At 43.5% G+C, this 17,459-nt stretch overlaps 1 protein-coding gene across 10 annotated transcripts in view; it reads left to right on the forward strand.

Annotated features, from left to right (window-relative positions):
- Positions 1 to 17,459, forward strand: part of Caln1 (calneuron 1) — a 474,698-nt gene that overhangs the window by 140,171 nt on the left and 317,068 nt on the right. The window contains exons 1-2 of one of the 10 annotated variants that reach the window (XM_040731670.1): positions 4,258 to 4,262; positions 11,076 to 11,079. The exons of the other annotated variants lie outside the window; for them this stretch is intronic. The gene's annotated coding sequence lies outside the window, so the exon portion shown is untranslated. Of the gene's footprint in view, positions 1 to 4,257; positions 4,263 to 11,075; positions 11,080 to 17,459 lie in introns of those variants that run through there. 10 annotated transcript variants of the gene reach the window in all.

Here is a 17,459-nt window from a genome sequence, read left to right on the forward strand (position 1 = left end):
GTCACTGCAAGCTATTTGCCAATACTCATTATCCTTCCATAAGGAGGAAATTTCCTCATTCGTTAAAGGTACAATAATTTCAGCTGGGTCTTTCCCAGTCAGTTGACGAAGCCTTAATTTACCTTTTAATATCAAATCTGAGACCTTTTCTATATAGGTTTTCAATTTTTTATTCTGTTTATGTGGCAGAAATACCCATTCTAGAATGATGTCGTCCCTCTGCATTAATATTCCTGAGGGGTATTCTCTAGATGGTAAAATAACCAGAATACAGTCCAGATTTGGATCCACACGGTCCACATGTGCTTCTAATATTCTCTTTTCTACCCATTCTAATTCTTTTTCAGCCTCAGCTGATAGTACTCATGGGCTGTTTAGGTCTTTATCTCCTTTTAAAGCCATTTTCAGGTGTTTTAAATCATGCCCTTCTACACCAATAATCGTCTGTAATTGAGAGATTTCTCCTAATAGTTTTTGAAGATCATTAAGAGTCCGGTAACGATCTCTTCTGATCTGTACTTTCTGTGGTCTAATTTTCTGAGCATCTATTTTATAACCTAAATAGTTAATAGAATCTCCTCTTTGTATTTTTTCTGGGGCAATTTGTAATCCCCAGCGAGGCAAAATTTCCTTTACTGCCTCAAACATCTTTTCCAAAGTATCCTTATTTGAATCAGACAATAATATGTCATCCATATAATGATATATTAACGAATGTGGAAATTTTTTACGAATTATTTCTAGAGGTTTATTCACAAAATATTGACACAAAGTTGGACTGTTTAACATACCTTGAGGTAGTACCTTCCACTGGAATCTCTGTACCGGACGGGAATTATTATAGGTAGGTACTGTGAAGGCAAACTTTTCTCTGTCGTTTTCTTGTAACGGTATGGTGAAGAAACAATCTTTTAAGTCTATAACTATAATTGGCCAATCCTTAGGAATTAGAGAAGGTAACGGCATCCCAGGTTGTAGAGACCCCATAGGCTGAATTACCTTGTTGATGGCTCTAAGATCAGTAACCATTCTCCACTTACCAGACTTCTTCTTGACAACAAAAACAGGCGAATTCCATGCACTAGTTGATTCCTCAATATGTCCAGCATCTAGCTGTTCCTGAACTAACTTCTCCAAAGCCTCTAACTTCTCAGATGTCATAGGCCATTGACCCACCCAGACGGGTTCATCTGTCAGCCATTTTAATGGTAGAGCTTTTGGTTGCTCTGTAGGTTTGGCACTAGCATCTTGCTTCTGCACAGCCTGTACGTTTGGCATCTGTTTTCTGTACTGTCTTACTATATTCTTACTACCACTAAGAGCTTGTCTATAATTCCTAGCTGATACAGGAGGAATTTTAATCTGCGTATTCCATTGCTGGAGTAGATCACGACCCCAGAGGTTTATAGCAATATCTGCAACGTATGGCTTTAACCTTCCTCTCTGTCCTTCTGGCCCAATAAAGTCAATCCATCTAACGCTCTGTTTAACTTCAGATAGGGTTCCGATCCCTAAGAATTGAACATTAACCTCTTTTAAAGCCCAGTTTTGTGGCCAGGACTGCTGATTAAGGATAGTGACGTCACTTCCGGTGTCCAGTAATCCGTAAATCACCCTATTATTTACCTTAACCGGAAGTTTGGGTCTATGATATTGTATAGAAGTTTGCCAAAATATATGTTTTGTATCTCCTCCTGATGTAAGTGATTCATCCTCTGGAGCTAATGTATTATCCAGTGCCGTATTATTTACAATGGGCAGTGGATCTTCTAATTGTCCTGGGAGAGGCTGTCCTCCACTGTCACTGGGAATGACCGGATAATCTTCCTCTTCGGGGCTCCATGGAGCCCCGGAAGCCCGTTTCCCTGCTGTAAAGATCTACCTTGTCTGTCTATTGTGGAAAAGCATTCATCAGTCCAATGGCGCCCCTTCCCACACCTCCTGCATAGACCAGGAGGCTTAGGCCTTCTATTTGATACATTCCTGGTAAAAGCATTAATTCTAGGAATGCGTTGTCTACAGTTCCTACTAAGATGTCCTATTCTACCACAGTTAAAGCATTTTGCATCTTTACGCCTATTTAAATTCTTTGAGATTGCCTTCCCTACCCATGCCTCTATATCATCACAGGTAGGGTATTTGGCATCCTGGTGCCTCCTCAAACCTGTAGAAATAGCTTCACCTACCCAAGCTCCTGTATCCTGACTTTTACATTCCAGGTTCGCTGTATGCAGGACCCATTCCTCCAATGGCGCTGATCTTATTTTCAATGGCCAAATTACCTGCCTGCATTGAGGATTCGCGTTCTCATACGCCAAAGATTCTATAAGAAGATGCCTGGATTCTGGATTCGCTACCTGTACCTCTACTGCTCTGGATAATCTCTCTAAAAATTCAGTGAACCTTTCCCTTGGGCCCTGTAATACCTTGGTGTAGGGTTGCATTATCTCTCCTGTTTCACAAACCTTATCCAAGGCATTTAAAGCAGCTGTACGGCACAAAGACAACATGTGCTCATCATATGCAGATTGAACCTGCGTGTCAGCGTAAGGACCCTCCCCAAGAATCTTGTCTTGGGGTACTTCATGACCGTTCTGCAATTCCTGAATCTCAATTGCTTTCGCTTCTTGCCTCCACAAAGCTCTCCATTGAATTTGGCAAGAATTTTCGAGTACTGCAGAGGCTAATTGGGCCCAGTCTTTTGGGGTTACTTTATTTACAGTAGCCCATGAGGTTAGGAGCTCTCTGACAAAGGGAGAATGAAGACCATACATGACAATGGCCTCCTTAATATTTTTTAGATCCTTCATCTGTATAGGCTCCCAGTGATAAGCAATGGGACCATTTGATTGTTTTTTCGTTGCTGGTTTTTCTGATACAGATACTGGAAAAACCATAGGGGAACGCATAGCAACCTTAGGGAAATCATTCCGGCATTTGAGAAGCTTTGGGAAACTCCTGTCCTGACCTGTTGCCTGTATTTCTGATTCTGAAGTATCAGATTGAGCGTCTTCTAAATCCTGCAGTCTATTCATCATTGTTTCTCTGAGCTCTTGAAGTTCTTGGGACAAATGATTTTCTAAGGATGTCATGGAATCTTTCATTTTCTTACATTCATCATTTACATGTGATTCCAAATTTCTAATATTCTCATCCTTAGCAAGTACCTCAATAGCATGTAAACTGCCTTCTACAAATGATATTCTATCAGTTAGTTTACCATTGCTCTCAGACATGGAACAATTCTTTTCTGCTAGCATTTCAATTTTATGTTCCAGTCTTTGTAATTTGCTAGTGAAATCATCAAACATGGAACCGTGTTTGTCGTTAAATGTTTCCACATTATGTTCCAATTTTTCAATTCTATCTATGGAACACATTTTTCCTGAAAATAATTCAATTTTGTGTTCCGTCTCTTTAAACCTGTTCGTCAGACCTACATTATCATTTTTAATATCCTGAATATTTTCTACCAACCCTTTCTTACTCTCCTGCAATGAATTTTGCATTTCCTGAATCCTTTGTATTAAGATTTCAAAACTATCCTGCGATGACTGTATGACCTGTATAAGTTTATTCCTATTTTTGAGCCATTTCATTAACAAAATTATATTGATTATGAAGCTAATAATCACCATCGTGGGTAGGAAGTACCTTTCAGGTAGGTCCTCAACCCTTTCTAAAATCCCATCCATACAAAAAACAAGAAAATTCTTAACATCCTGCATCATAGTGTTAGCTGTTGACATTGTATAAAGCAGTTACGTTTGTTACCAATGGAGTAATTCAGGCCAAAATCAACAGGCTGCCAGCGAAAGAGCACGTGGCCGGAGTCAGCTGGCCGCCAGTAAAACAGCACGTGGCCGCGAGAGAAACCTTGGAATTCCGCCTAACCTTACCGGCAGGTAGAAGGTGCTGGTTCCTGGCGGCAGGAATCGTGCCTTGCCGAGCGAAGTAGTGAGGAACTTAGCGAAAGGAGAGTCCACGTGTGCCTGGTCGGGCCAAGAGAAGCCGCTTTTCCGGGGCGCCTGGATCCGGATTTCAATCCCGCTCCCGACACCAAATTGTTGGCTTTACGGACGCTGTAACGATACGCGACACACAATTAAGGAAAATAAGGCTCAGTATTTTATATAGAAAATTACTCACAAGATACCAAACCCCGAGAAGCCCAGCAGATCTCCGCTAGCGACTGGACCGGAAGCCGAACTCCAGGAAAAGAGAGCGAGACTTCCTGTGCGCTGTCTTTTATGCCTTCCCCAGTAACGCCCCTAGCCATGCCCAAAAGTGGGCTTGGCTAGTGACGTAGTTCTGCCTACATACGTATACGTCTTTATGTCCAGCCGTATACGTCTTTAGTCCTGCCTAAAGTGGGTGTGGTTAGCGGTGTGGTAAACCGCCCTTTTATTACCTCATCTGTATGCGCCTCTAGTAAGTCACATGTTTCATGGCGGCATAGACTTCCTCCTACACATATGTAAAAAGCAAAGCAGCAGCAACAACAAGGCCATCTGTGTTTAGTGGCATACACTCGTAATCCTAGCGCTGGACAGGCAGGGACAAGAAGGTCTCTGGGACTCACTGCCCCGTCAGACTGGTCTATTTGCTGTGCAAGCCAGTGAGACAGCATATGGTGGATGGTGCTGGAGGAATAACGACACTGGAGGCTGTCCTCTGGCCTTTGCCTGTATGCATACACAAGTGTGTGCCTGCATGTATACACACACACACATACACACACACATACACACACGATGCTATAAATGCTTTATTGATAAAGTTCAGATCTGTGAAGTTCAAAGATCTGAGAATAAGAGATTAGAGAAATGGATGAGCGATTCAAAGCATGTATTCTTCCCAGAGGACTTTGGTTCAGTTCCCAGCACCCATAGAGGGTGGCTCGCAATTGCTGGTAACTCCAGCTCCAGGGGGTTAACCACCCTCTTCTGGCCTTGAATGCATGTGATGCACATAAGCTCATGTAGGCACGCGTGCACACACACACATACACATACACACACACAAATGAAAATAAATCAATCTTCTTTCTAAACCTTGGGAACAGAACTTGGCAGCTGTCAGCACTCTCAACTTTTGGGGGAAAGTTTCCAAATGAAGAGACGGAATGTTTTTAAGGCCCATCAGTCCAGCGACTACTTTCAATCCATTTTGAAAAAAAGCGTTGGTTGATATTAGGGAAGATGAAATTTTATTATCCTAGTGTCAGCTGAAACCTAGCCACGCTTGTCAGATGAAATTGAATGCCGGCCGAGATTTAGGAGACGCAGCCACTGGCAGTTTTATTTCTGTCAGGGTCTCTCTCTGAGGTGCATTTTAACTTATGAAGGCCTCATCATAAAATATAAACTAAAAACTTGTATTTAGATAATTGTATAAGAGCGTGCTAAGGTGTTTACTTTTTTTTTTTTTAACATTTCTTTATTTGTGTGAGTAGGCCTGTGTGGCACCTGTGTTAGTGTCTGTGTGTGGGCACATGTGTGGTGGTTAAGGCATAACTTTTAAGAATCAGTTCTCTCTTCCTATTGTGTGTGTTCCAGGGATAAAACTCAGACTTGAAGTCAGACTTGAGCTGAGCAGTCTCACCAGCGGAGTGTTAAGACTCATGATGGCTGGGGGTTCTTTATCTCAGGACTCAGGAGGCCAAGGCAGGGGGTTGGGAGATGGAGGGCAGTCTGGGCTACATAGAGAGTCCTCAGTTTCCTAAATAAAACAAAATCAATAAATAAAGAAAGAAGAAGGAAGAAAATAATTTATTCTTATAAACATAAGTTATAGTAAATTTTATTGCTTTCATATAAATCTAATTTCTGTATTTTGAAATAAAAATAGCTAATTTAACTAGTACCTACAATTCACTAGTCTAGGGTTGCCTGTAGAATGCTCATATTTATTTTACCTTATTGCTTTATTTGTGATTTCTGTGTTATTTGTTTTAATAAATTTGCCAGAGGTTGATCTGGTTTATTGCTTTTGTTTTTGAGAACCGGCTCTTTCCATTTATCTTTTTTTTTTGCTTATCATTTCATTGTTTCTTTTTGTTGTCTTCTAAGTAAGATGTTGGTGTGTAATGCCATTTCTTTTCTCTCTTGGATAATAAGAATGTCTACACAATATAAAAATTTTACTAGAATTTACTATTGCTTTCTTCTTCATGGTTTTGAAGTAGGTGTTATTTCTATTTTTGTTATTTTTATTTTGTTTTTTATTTATATGTAATGTGTTTGTGTATTTGTGGATATGTGTACATGCCCGTGGAGGCCAGAAGAGGGTATCAGATTCCCCTTAGGTTGGAGTTATAGATTGTTGTGACCCATTTCATATAGGTTGCAGGAACCAAACTCAGGCTGTCTGCAAGAACAGTCAGTACTCTTAACCATTGAGCCATCTCTCCAGACCATTTTTGTTATAAATACAACCTTAAATTTTAATTTTAACCTATAAAGTATTTAAGGGAGTATATTCAAATTTCAATGCAACTTTGTGAAAATTCTTTGAGAGAGAGGGCAGGAAAGAGTCACACTTGGTAGCCTGGGTTAGCATTGATCTCACTGTGTAGCCCAGGCTGGCCTTTAGCACATGGCAATTCTCCTGCTTCAACTTGAGTGCTAGGATGACAGGCATGGGCTTACACCTGCATCTGCTTATTGTTTTAAAGGTACCCTGTCCTATTTTGTTTCCATGTGTATAATCTGTATTTTATTTCTGACTGTGCAGAGGGCTTTAATTTTGAATTTCAGAAATGTCACTTAAGTTGGGTCAGGGTAGTTACTAATTGGATAAGGATTATTTCTCTGCTGTGAACATGATCTTGCTGGGTAAAATTGTAGCTGTATAGTGATCAATACTGATTGAGAACTTTACTTGGCTCGTAGTCACAGGGGAGACATCTCTGGGTGTTTCTGTAAGGGATATTTCTAGAGTTTCAACAGAAGTGGGAAGACCCACCCTGAATGTGGATGACACCATCCCTGTGGCCAGAGTCTGGGACTGATAAAAAGGAGGCAGTGAGCTGAGCACCAGCATCCATCTCTCTCTGCTTCCTGACTGTGGATGTCATGTGACCAGCTGCCTCAGGCTCCTCCCACCATGCCTTCCCTGTCAGGGTCGACTGTGTCCCTCTAAACTGCGAGCCAAAACCACTTCGTCCTCCCTTAAGCGGCTTTTGCCAGGTGTTTTGTCATGGCAACCAGAAATAGTCACTAATGGAGTCACCTCTATAGCCAGAAGCTCCGAGAACCTATCAGTGAGAAATGAGAAAAAGCAAGCCCATTCTCAGCAAAGGAAGTCAGAGTGGCTGATAGTCATTCAGAAAGATTGCTTGAATGGACCATTAATGAAATCTAAGTAAGAGAAACATGAAACAGTCCAACAAGCCTGAGGTTCTTAAAACACATATTTATTCATTCATTCAGAGTGTGTGTATTCACATGTTAACGAGGGCCATGGTACCTGTGTGGAGGCCAGAGGACCACTCTGAGGAGTTAGTTTTCTCTTTCCACTGTGTGGGTCCTGGGAATTAAACTCAGTTTATCAGGTGTGGTAACAAGTGTCTCTACCCACTGAGCCATCTCACCAGCCTAGTCCTGAGTCTTGGTCTTTTGTGGTTAGCCTTGTTAGTACACCAGTTGGGAACAGAGTTTCTGCCTCACTGTCTGATGATGGTAGCTTTTCACCACCCAAGGCCTGTTAAGTCAGACAGACTCCTGATTTTTTTTAAACTCACAAAACCTGTGATGCAGTAAATATTTGTGGTTTTCAAGTCACCAAGTTCTGGGATGGTTTGTTATGGGGCGATGCATAACTAATCTAGTCACCTGGGAGAGCAAATGGATGACAGCCTAGAAAGATAAAAGTTTATATAGTTAATACCATGGTAGCCAGCTCTAGCTGTCCACTTCTGTGATCCTGGGAACAGGCCAACTCTGGAAGGAGACTGCTCTGAGTTTAAGATACTGTCTCAAAAGAACAAAATAAAACTTGGGCCCAGAAGGATGGCTCAGCAGGTAAGAGCACTTGCTGCTCTTGCAGGGGACCGATTGGCTTTCCCAATGTCTACCTCAGGCCGCTCACAACTCCGACTATAGGATATCTGACAGCCTTTTGGGGCCTCCAGAGTCATCACACTCCTTGCACAAACCCCCATACAGATACACACATGTACATGCCACCAAAATTTAGGAATCAAATCTTTAACACAAATTAAACAACATATTGAGTGTTTTATCTATGCCTGTAGTCTAGGGAAATTCCTGCAGTACATGCAAAGAAACACACACGAAGATATCCATTGCAATGCATTTTCTGGCTAACCTTTGCTGTCTTTGCTCTAACAGCATGCCTGGGGCTCGATGCTTTATAAAGAAATCAATGTGTTTGCATCGGTTCTGGCTAACCTCTTGAGCATCATATTGGATGAGAGTGATGAGAGTGTCCACCCTTGTCTTGTTCCTGGTTTTAGATGAAATATTTTCTCTTATGTTCCTGTTCAGTGTAACGTTGAATATCAGTATTTCCCCTCCCTCCTCCGTCTCCTGGGTAGACCAGGCTGGCCTGGAACTCAGGCAGTTCAGGCTGGCTTATGATCTTTCTGCTTCAGCCTCCACTGGGATTACAGTGATACACTACCATTCCCAGCTGAGCCGGCTCGTGCAAACCTTTATTTTGTTGTAGCATGATCCTTCCATTCATGGCTTCTTCAGGGATTTTATTCTGAAGGGCAGTTGAATCTTATCAAAGCCTTTTTCTTCATCTATTAAAAGAATCATGCAGTGTTTGTTCTTGCTTTGTTTTGACTTTGTTTTCACAGTTTCTTATTGCTGTGTGCTTGTGTGTGCCGTAGTGCATGTGTGGAGGCCAGAGGAAAACTTGTAGGGGTTCTCTCCTTCTGCCGCATGGCTTCTGGGGTTCAACTCGGGTCCTCAGAGTTGGCAGCAAGTGCTTTTACACCCCTCCATCTCCTGGAGCCAATGTTGTGCTGCTTAAAAATCCTAATAGAAACTGGATGTGGGGATCCCAGTCCTCAAGAGGCTGAGGCAGGAGGATGGTGAGTTTGACACAGAGCATTCTAGACCAGTCTGGGTAACAAGGCAAGACCCCGCCTCAGAAAAAGAAAAGAAAACAGGTTTGGAGAAATGGCGCATCAGTTAAAAGCACTTGCTGCTCTAGCAGGGGATCGAGTTCAGTTCCCAAAGCTGTCTGTAACTCCAGCTTCAGGAGATCTGATACCTCTGGTCTCCACAGGCACCTGCACCACCATACAATGTTCCCTCCTCCTGCATGCATGTAGAAATAAATCTTTAAAGGGTTTTGTATTCTTGTTGCATAGGCCCCCATATAAAACCTAAGTTTTATAACTTCTTGCTGGTGTCTTATAGCTGTTGACCATTTGTCTTTCATCCTCCAGGGAGGGGAAATGTTTACACGGACCCTCGTGCTAGTGTCCTGCTTACTCATTCTTGTCTGACTTGAGATCCATCCAAACCTGGTGTTTGCTAGTTGGCGTGCCCGGCAGGACTTTAATGAGAGGACAATACTGCTTATAAGTTCTTAGGCAAATGCCTGGTATCTAGCCGACACTGGGTGTCTTTGCTGGAGTAAGGTCAGGTCTTCTCGTCCCCATAACATAGCTCTTGGACTCTGAGGGATATATATTATAATGCATATATATCAATAATATTATATAATTTTATTAATAAGTAAAGAGGGTATTAATTATAATTAATACAATTAACATATGTTATATATTTTTCCCCTGGGCTATCTGATGTCTTTTGTACTTTTTAAATTGAAAGCCACACAGGAAATAATCATGTAGCTCAGTGGGTAACATACTTGTCATGCAAGCTTGAGGACCTGAGTTCAGATCCCCAGAACCCACATAATGCTGGATCTTGTACATGTATCACAACCCCAGAGGTCCTTCAGAAGAATGGAATGGGAGGCAGAGACAGGAGACTCCCAGAAGTCACTGACCAGGCAACCTGGCACATATAGCAATGACCAACAGGACTTCCTGAGTCAAACAAAGTGGAAGTCAGGGGACTGATATGCCAGGCTGTCCTGTGGATTCTGCTTGTACACGACCTGGGGTGTGCACCCACACTCAAGCACACAAATGCATGTGTATATACACGGAGATTAAGAGCTAACTTTCTCTCTGGCTTTGGAGCATGAGTGTGTGTGTGTGTGTGTGCGCGCACACACACACACACACAGAAGAAAGGAAAACCAAAACACAGAAATCATCACGTGTCTATTTTATCTCTGGCTTTGGGGCTGAACTATGATTATGACTGGACTCATGACTGTGCTGATGTAGTGGAAGTGTCTTCCATACCCTGGTATTGCTGCTATTTATTTTTATGTACCTTCATGGATATTTCTAGGGAGATTGGCCCCTGGTGGGTTTGGGAGCGCTTGGTGCTGCTCTTTAACCTTTACAGCGCAAAATTGACCTTGCCCGTTGGTAAGTCTGCAAAGTCAAGGACAGGAACCTCACATCTGTGCAGGCTCTGCCCCACCTCCAGACACTCAGGAGAGTGCTCAAGATGGAATCCAGGGCTTTCAACCACTTTCAGATGCTCGTCTAAGATGTCGAAAAGTCTCAGAGTTATTTGATAGACTTTCAAGGGTCAAGTTTACAAGTGTTGAGATGATTTTGCTGTCTCCCCCTCCCCTCCCTTCCCTCTCTTTCTCTTTTCCTCCTCTTCTTCTTCATCTTTGTCTGACTCCTCCTCCCTCCCTCCCTCCCTCCCTCCCTCTCATCTGCTCTCTCTCCCTCCTTCCTTCTCTATCTCTCTTTCTCCTTCCCTTCCTCCTCTCCTCTCCCCCACTCCCACTATCAGAAATCTGCTTAGCTTAACATGCTTAAAGAGCAGCATTTCTGAGGTGTTTGTGAAGGAATGAGTGTTTTAAGGTTTCTGTCCTGGTAGACTGACATGTTTATAAAAATAGTTACAAAAAAAATTAAAAAGCCATGCAACAAACGACTATGCATCCAAACAGCCCCTTGTCATGACAATCCAGTGCTCGCCAACACCCCTCAGGTCTGGGAGCCTGGTGCTCACACCTGTCTCCTCAGCAGGGGGGCACACACACCCTCTTCTGTGCCCTGTTGACATGCCTCTTTGTAAGCCAGCATGTGTCCGCTTCAACTCAGTACACCCATGGCTTCCTTTTACTTTGTGTCTCCTAGAGTCCTTAGTGAAAGGTTTCAGACTTAGGGCTCAAGGGGGACACTGAAGCAGATTATCTTTTTAATAAGACATTATTAGAGGAGGTTAGAATGTCATAGCAGACAGCAGCTTGGTGGGGGCCCCGAGGAGATTTCAGGGCCACACGGCAGAGTGAATGTCACTTGTATACTGGAGAGCAAGTGGTTCTCAACTGCCCAATGCTGCCACCCCTCAATACAGTTCCTCATGCTGTGGTGACCCCCACCATAGAAATATTTTCATTGCTACTTCATAGCTGTAATTTTCCTACTGTTAAGAATTGTAATTAAGCTGGGTGTTGGTGGCACACGCCTTTAGTCCTAGCACTCCGGAGGCAGAGGCAGAGGCAGAGGCAGAGGCAGAGGCAGAGGCAGAGGCAGAGGCAGAGGCAGAGGCAGAGGCAGAGGCAGAGGCAGATCTCTGTGAGTTCAAGGCCAGCCTGATCTACAGAGCAAGTGACAGGACAGCCTCCAAAACAATACAGAGAAACCCTGTGTCAACCCCAGCCTCCCCCAAAAAGAATTGTAATTAAATATCTTGTGTTTTCTGATGGTCTTGGGTGACCCCTATGAAAGGGTTGTTTGACCTTAAAGGGTCCGTAGTAGGTGCTTGCCAACAGGCTGTCTCTGACCCCTGCCTGGCAGGGGTGAGGGAAGGCGTATGTTAGCCTGGTCCTGTGTCCAGAGCAGATGGGGAGGACAAGTCAAGAAAACCAAGTCAGGGGAAGAGCTTTATAAATGAAGTGGCCCTGGCCGATGCTTTGTAAATAGCGACTGCTGATTCTTAATGGTTGTCTATGCCATATCTTACTTAATCGTTTTAGTAGTGATGCTCTTCACTGTGCATCAGAGAGAGGGGACTGATAGAGGTCTAAGACAACCTACAAAACCAACTTCTTTCTTATTCTTGTGTTCAAATGCTTTGACGCAAAGGCACCTAAGGGAGAAAGGGTTTCTTTCAGCGCATGGTTCAAGGCAACAGGAGCTCAGAGCAGATGCGCATACAACACACATAGTCAGAGAGGAGAGCACTGGCTGTCTGTGCTGTTCAGCGAAACTGCTCCCAGTCCATGATGAGCACCTGCCCTGGACCGGTCCCACCTGCAGTTAAGAAGTCAGACGCCAGAGCCCAACCAATTGACAATTAACACTAACTTACTGGTCTAAGTAAAACCTCAAGTAAGCCCGTTTCTGGAAAAGAAAATTGTGTGTGTGTGTGTGTGTTTGTGTGTGTGTGTGTGTGTGCGCGCGCATGCACATGTGTGTGCAGAGAGGCCTGAGGGAACACCCTCAGGTTTCATTCCTGAGGTGCTATCTGTTGTTTGCTGCAGCTGCGGGCGATGAAACACAAACCACAAAACTCGACATAACCCACACGGAGTGGAGTTTACTGGGGAAAGGGTGCAAAGGGAGGGGTAGGTGTTGGCCAACCCGGAACAGAGATGGAAGGGGCGAACAGGTGGAAGGCACTCGTTTAAAAGGGAAAGCTTGCACACCTGTGCAGAGTCCTTATACAGCCACGAAACACACGACATAGCCATGCAGCACAGGGCCCTTTGAGCTGTCTAAGTATCTGCGGGTATGAGTACCCCGCCACTTGTCAGGGGGCGGGGTCAGCATAATGACAGGATATCAACACTCCACCCCCCCCTTTCTTTTTCTTTTTTTTGAACCAGGGCCTCTGATTTCCCTTTAGCTTATCAAGTAGGCTGGCCAGCCAGGCTTCCAACTGTTTCTGTCTGGGATTACAAGTATGCAGACATACTTTTTTGTTGTTATTGTTTGGTTTTTTTAAAAATTATTTTCTTAAGGTAGGCTCTGAGGTTTGAACTCAGGTCCTCCTGTTTGCAAGGCAAGCATTTACCACTTACCAATGCAGTCATTTCCCCTCAGCCCCAGAGTGTTCTTATTTTTATACATGAAACCATACTGTCTTATTTGGTTCCTATTTCCCCAACAGTATATCTTAGGCTGAGTAATTCATACACAACAGAAATGTACTGCTTACTTTTGTAGAGCACAGGGAGTTCAAGACCACGATGCCAGAGGATTTGGTGTCTGGTGAATTTGTCACTTTGTCTTCTCATGGTGGATGGTAGAAGAGTAATGGGGTCTCAGGTTTCCTGGGCATTCTTCTTCTTCTTCTTCTTCTTCTTCTTCTTCTTCTTCTTCTTCTTCTTCTTCTTCTTCTTCTTCTTCTTCTTCTTCTTCTTCTTCTTCTTCTTCTTCTTCTTCTTCTTCTTCTTCTTCTTCTTCTTCTTCTTCTTCTTCTTCTTCTTCTTCTTCTTCTTCTTCTTCTTCTTCTTCTTCGCATTAGTACTATTCCCAAAGGTCTTTCCCTATGAAATAATTGCTTCCTCAATAAAGATCTTCTGTGTGTGTGTGCGTGCGTGTATGCGTGTGCAGAGGCCAGAAGTCAAAACTGGGTTTCTTTTTGGATTGCTCTCTGCCTTATTTTTTAAGGCAGGGTCTCTCACAGAACCTGGACTCACTGGTCCAGCTGCTGGCCAGAGAGCTCCGCAGACCCTCCTGTTTCTGTCTCCCCAGTATTGTGATTGTGGATATACTACTGTTCCCAGTTGTGTTTCCTCTTCCTTCTCTTCCTCTTCTGAAAATCCCATGGGTTCTGGCAATCAAACCCAGGTCTTCATGCTTACTTGGCAAGCCCCTTGTGAGCTAAACCATCTCCCCAGCCCAAGACCTTCTCTCTTAGTACTATTGTGCTGGCTCTGAGGTCGAAGCATGTGAATAGAGAGGAATTACATGTATTCAAGCGACTGTCTTCATGAAGATGCCGAGTTTTCACTGATGCTCTCCATGTACAGGTCCAGAGTTTCAGTTGTTTTTTTTTTTTGGTTTTATGAGACAGGGTTTCTCTGTATTGTTTTGGAGGCTGTCGGTCCAGCCTGGCCTTGAACTCACAGAGATCTGCCTGCCTCTGCCTCCCGAGTGCTGGGATTAAAGGTGTGCACCACCACCGCCCAGCCAGAGTTTTAGTTTTAAAGTCAAGTCGGCCAGAGTTTTAGTTTTAAAGTCAAGTCTGACTTAGATTATGCACTTTCATATTTGTCTTCTTGGCTAAGAAGAGCATCCTAAAGCCTGGGTTTCCTCAGGCATCTTGAGAAATTTAGTCCTTCATTGCATCAGCTGCTTTGAGATTTCTTGAGCCAATATTCTTGTTCTTCTTGAACAGTTTTATTACCAGGGATGGTCCAATCAGGAACAAGGTTTTATTTATTAAGGAATGGTCCAATAAGGAACAAGGTTTTATTTATTACCAATATGGTCCAATATGCTTAGTTTCTTTCTCACTAGACTTTGAATATTTTGCACAGAGAGACTAAGGGATATGAAGGTGTACCTAATTTGTAACCTGCTTTTTAAAAAAAATTAGAGGCAAGCTATATTGTCACAAGCCTGATTCCCCAGTGACCATTTTCTGCTGCAAAATATTTTGTATTCTGGGGCTGAATTTGGGGGTGTGAATTCTATCCTCTTACTTTTCTGCTTGCTCTGACAAAATACTGAACAAAAGCAACTGAAGGAAGGAAAGGGTTCTTTTGTCTCACAGCTTTCGGTGCAGAAGGGTTAGGAGCAGGAGTGTGAGGTGCTAGTCACATGTCATCCTCAAGCAGGAGGCAGAGGGAGACTGCTGTGGGTGCTCAGCTTGCCTTCTCCTTTTTATCCAGTCCAGAAACACCCCATAGGATGGTGCTGCCCACATTCAGGTGAGTCTCTCCAGCTCAACACAGTCTAGACACTCTCACAGATGTGGCCAGAGGTTTGTTTCTATGACTATTCAAATCCCACCAAGTCGACAACGAAGATGAACCATCAGGGCTAAATTCACCTGAGTCTCTCTCTCTCTCTCTCTCTCTCTCTCTCTCTCTCTCTCTCTCTCTCTCTCTCTCTCTCTCTCTCTCTCCCTCTCCCTCTCCCCAAAAGAGTAATAAAGTGTCTTTATTTCTTTAGCTATAAAAAGTTGTGTGGTGAATCTGACACTTCAAAGCTCCAGGTAAAAGATGATAGTGGGCCATTTCCCAAACCCAAAGAAACTCTGCAGGGAAGGAATGCTTTTAACTCCCATACAACCCTTAGTCAGTCTTGTTCCCATAAGGAAAATTAAATTAGTGACGATCAGGCGAGATGTCTCATCAGAGCTACAAAGACTTAAACATGGGCTAAAATATCAGGTACTTAAAAGTGCCGGTGTCAGCGTCGAGGGACACAGGACTGGGAGAATTAAGGGGACGTGGAAAGGGAGTAGAGGGGCCTCGTATTCTGAAGTCTGGTTGAAGTTTCTCACCAGCTGAGAATCAAGAATCCCAGCCCAGCGAGGAGTCAGTATTTTCTGTAAAGGTGGACAACACAGAGGTGACAACCCTTTTTCAGAGAGATAATTTTCAAATCACTTTTGAAATAGCAATGAACCATGGTTAAGACTTGGCCATATGGGACCTTCAACTGACTCCTTTCCCAGAGGTAGAGCTGAGATTCTCAGGAAGCCTCTCAAACAATGTAAGCATTTGTTTACAGCAAGACACTGTAACACCCCCTGCAACCTTTAGAACCCCAAGGTCTCGCTTATTGGCTGTATTCCCACCCAATGGACATTAGAGAGCACCGATGCTCTCATCTACCAAAATAAGAGAGCAGTTCCTTAGCAGACTTCAGAAGCTACTGGAGTCATATGTGTGGCTAGGGTGAAGACACTCAACTGGGTTTTCCTCTTGAGAAGCCCACACCCATGCTGTTTGTTGGGTGTGTCTATTCACCTTAACCTAAGTGTCTATTCTATCAAGTCCCATGCTATGTTAGACTTTCTTCACAATAACTCCAACTCTACTTCATATTGGCTTGCCATGAAATTCATTCATTCATTCATTCATTCATTCATTATTTTTAGTGATGAAGTTAAAAATCCCATCTCTCTGGAAGAGCTCCTAAGCTGCTGTGGTTGGCAGCCGGGAGCTATATTACATCTCCTGTCCCGCTGCTACTGGTAGTGACAGCAAAGATAAAACCACTCAGAAGTCACCAGCTAGGGTTTCCAGGGCGGACTTCTGTTTATCTTCAAATAATATACATTTGTTGCCTATGTGAGTACATACATGTCATACCGTGTGTATGGAAATCAGAGGACAATTTGGGAGACTCACTTCTCACTTCTCTCCTTCCTCCATGTGGGGAGCTGGGGACTGAACTCAGATCATCAACCTTGGCAAGCACCTGTGATTGATAGGCCATCTCATTAGTCCCATGGTGGACTTCTCTTCTCCTTGCAAGTGTGTCCAGAATGTATCCAAGTGTGGCATTGCTACATGGCCATCTACCAAGTTCACACTTGAGAACTGCACAGTCAGGTAACACTTGGACATTTTGTAATGTTTTAGGTAACTCTATAATTTTGTGATGGACTGTTGTCCTGAACTACACATGGCCTGTGAGATGCAGGTTAGCCCATACTCCAGTGACCGCGGCACATAACTCCAAGAGTCAGGTCTGGGCTTCATTTCTGCACCATCCTAATGCATACATCTGGTTCTCTCTGTGACTCCCCATTGTTCTGAAAATTAACTTGGAGAACAGAAAAGAATGTAATTGATGTTATTTTCCAAGGAAAGGGTTCTTGTCTTACTTTTATGTGTGCTACGTGACTTTCCCTGGGGAGAAATGAACAAATGTCCATTTGCTCTAGATTCGGCATGATGACATATGAGAGTAATGATTACAATGCAAGCCCAGCTTGTGAGCCAATGAGTTTATTGGAGTTGCTTACAGGAGCAGAGATGGGATTTACTTAATAGAAATGTGGGTGACTCAGAAATAGCTGCATCACCTCCAGGTCCCACCCACCAGGGTGACAAACCTCTTGGAGTGTCTCTTTCAGTTACTTTCCCTCTCTTTTATACCCCGGCATTTCCCAAGACTATGTGCAGCTGGGGTGCTGTAAGGAATAATGGTTAGAGCTCCAACGGAGGGTCCTATGGCTAGCCTTCCTCTCTTTACACTAGTCCTCCTATTACCATTACCTTATCTACCACTTTTTAAAAATTTACTGGCCCAGAGACTGACTATGGGCCATGCATCATGTCGGTATCACAGCAGCCCCTGCTCTGTGACGGCCAATGCTCATGTCACGCCTGAAGAAAATTGCTGTAACCCTACATTATATAGTTAGATTTGTAGAAGTCTGACATGATTAGTTGAAGATGTATCCCTGACA

The sequence above is a fragment of the Mesocricetus auratus genome, unplaced genomic scaffold (genome assembly GCF_017639785.1).
Source record: "Mesocricetus auratus isolate SY011 unplaced genomic scaffold, BCM_Maur_2.0 Super-Scaffold_100025, whole genome shotgun sequence".
Classification (NCBI taxonomy): Eukaryota; Metazoa; Chordata; class Mammalia; order Rodentia; family Cricetidae; genus Mesocricetus; species Mesocricetus auratus.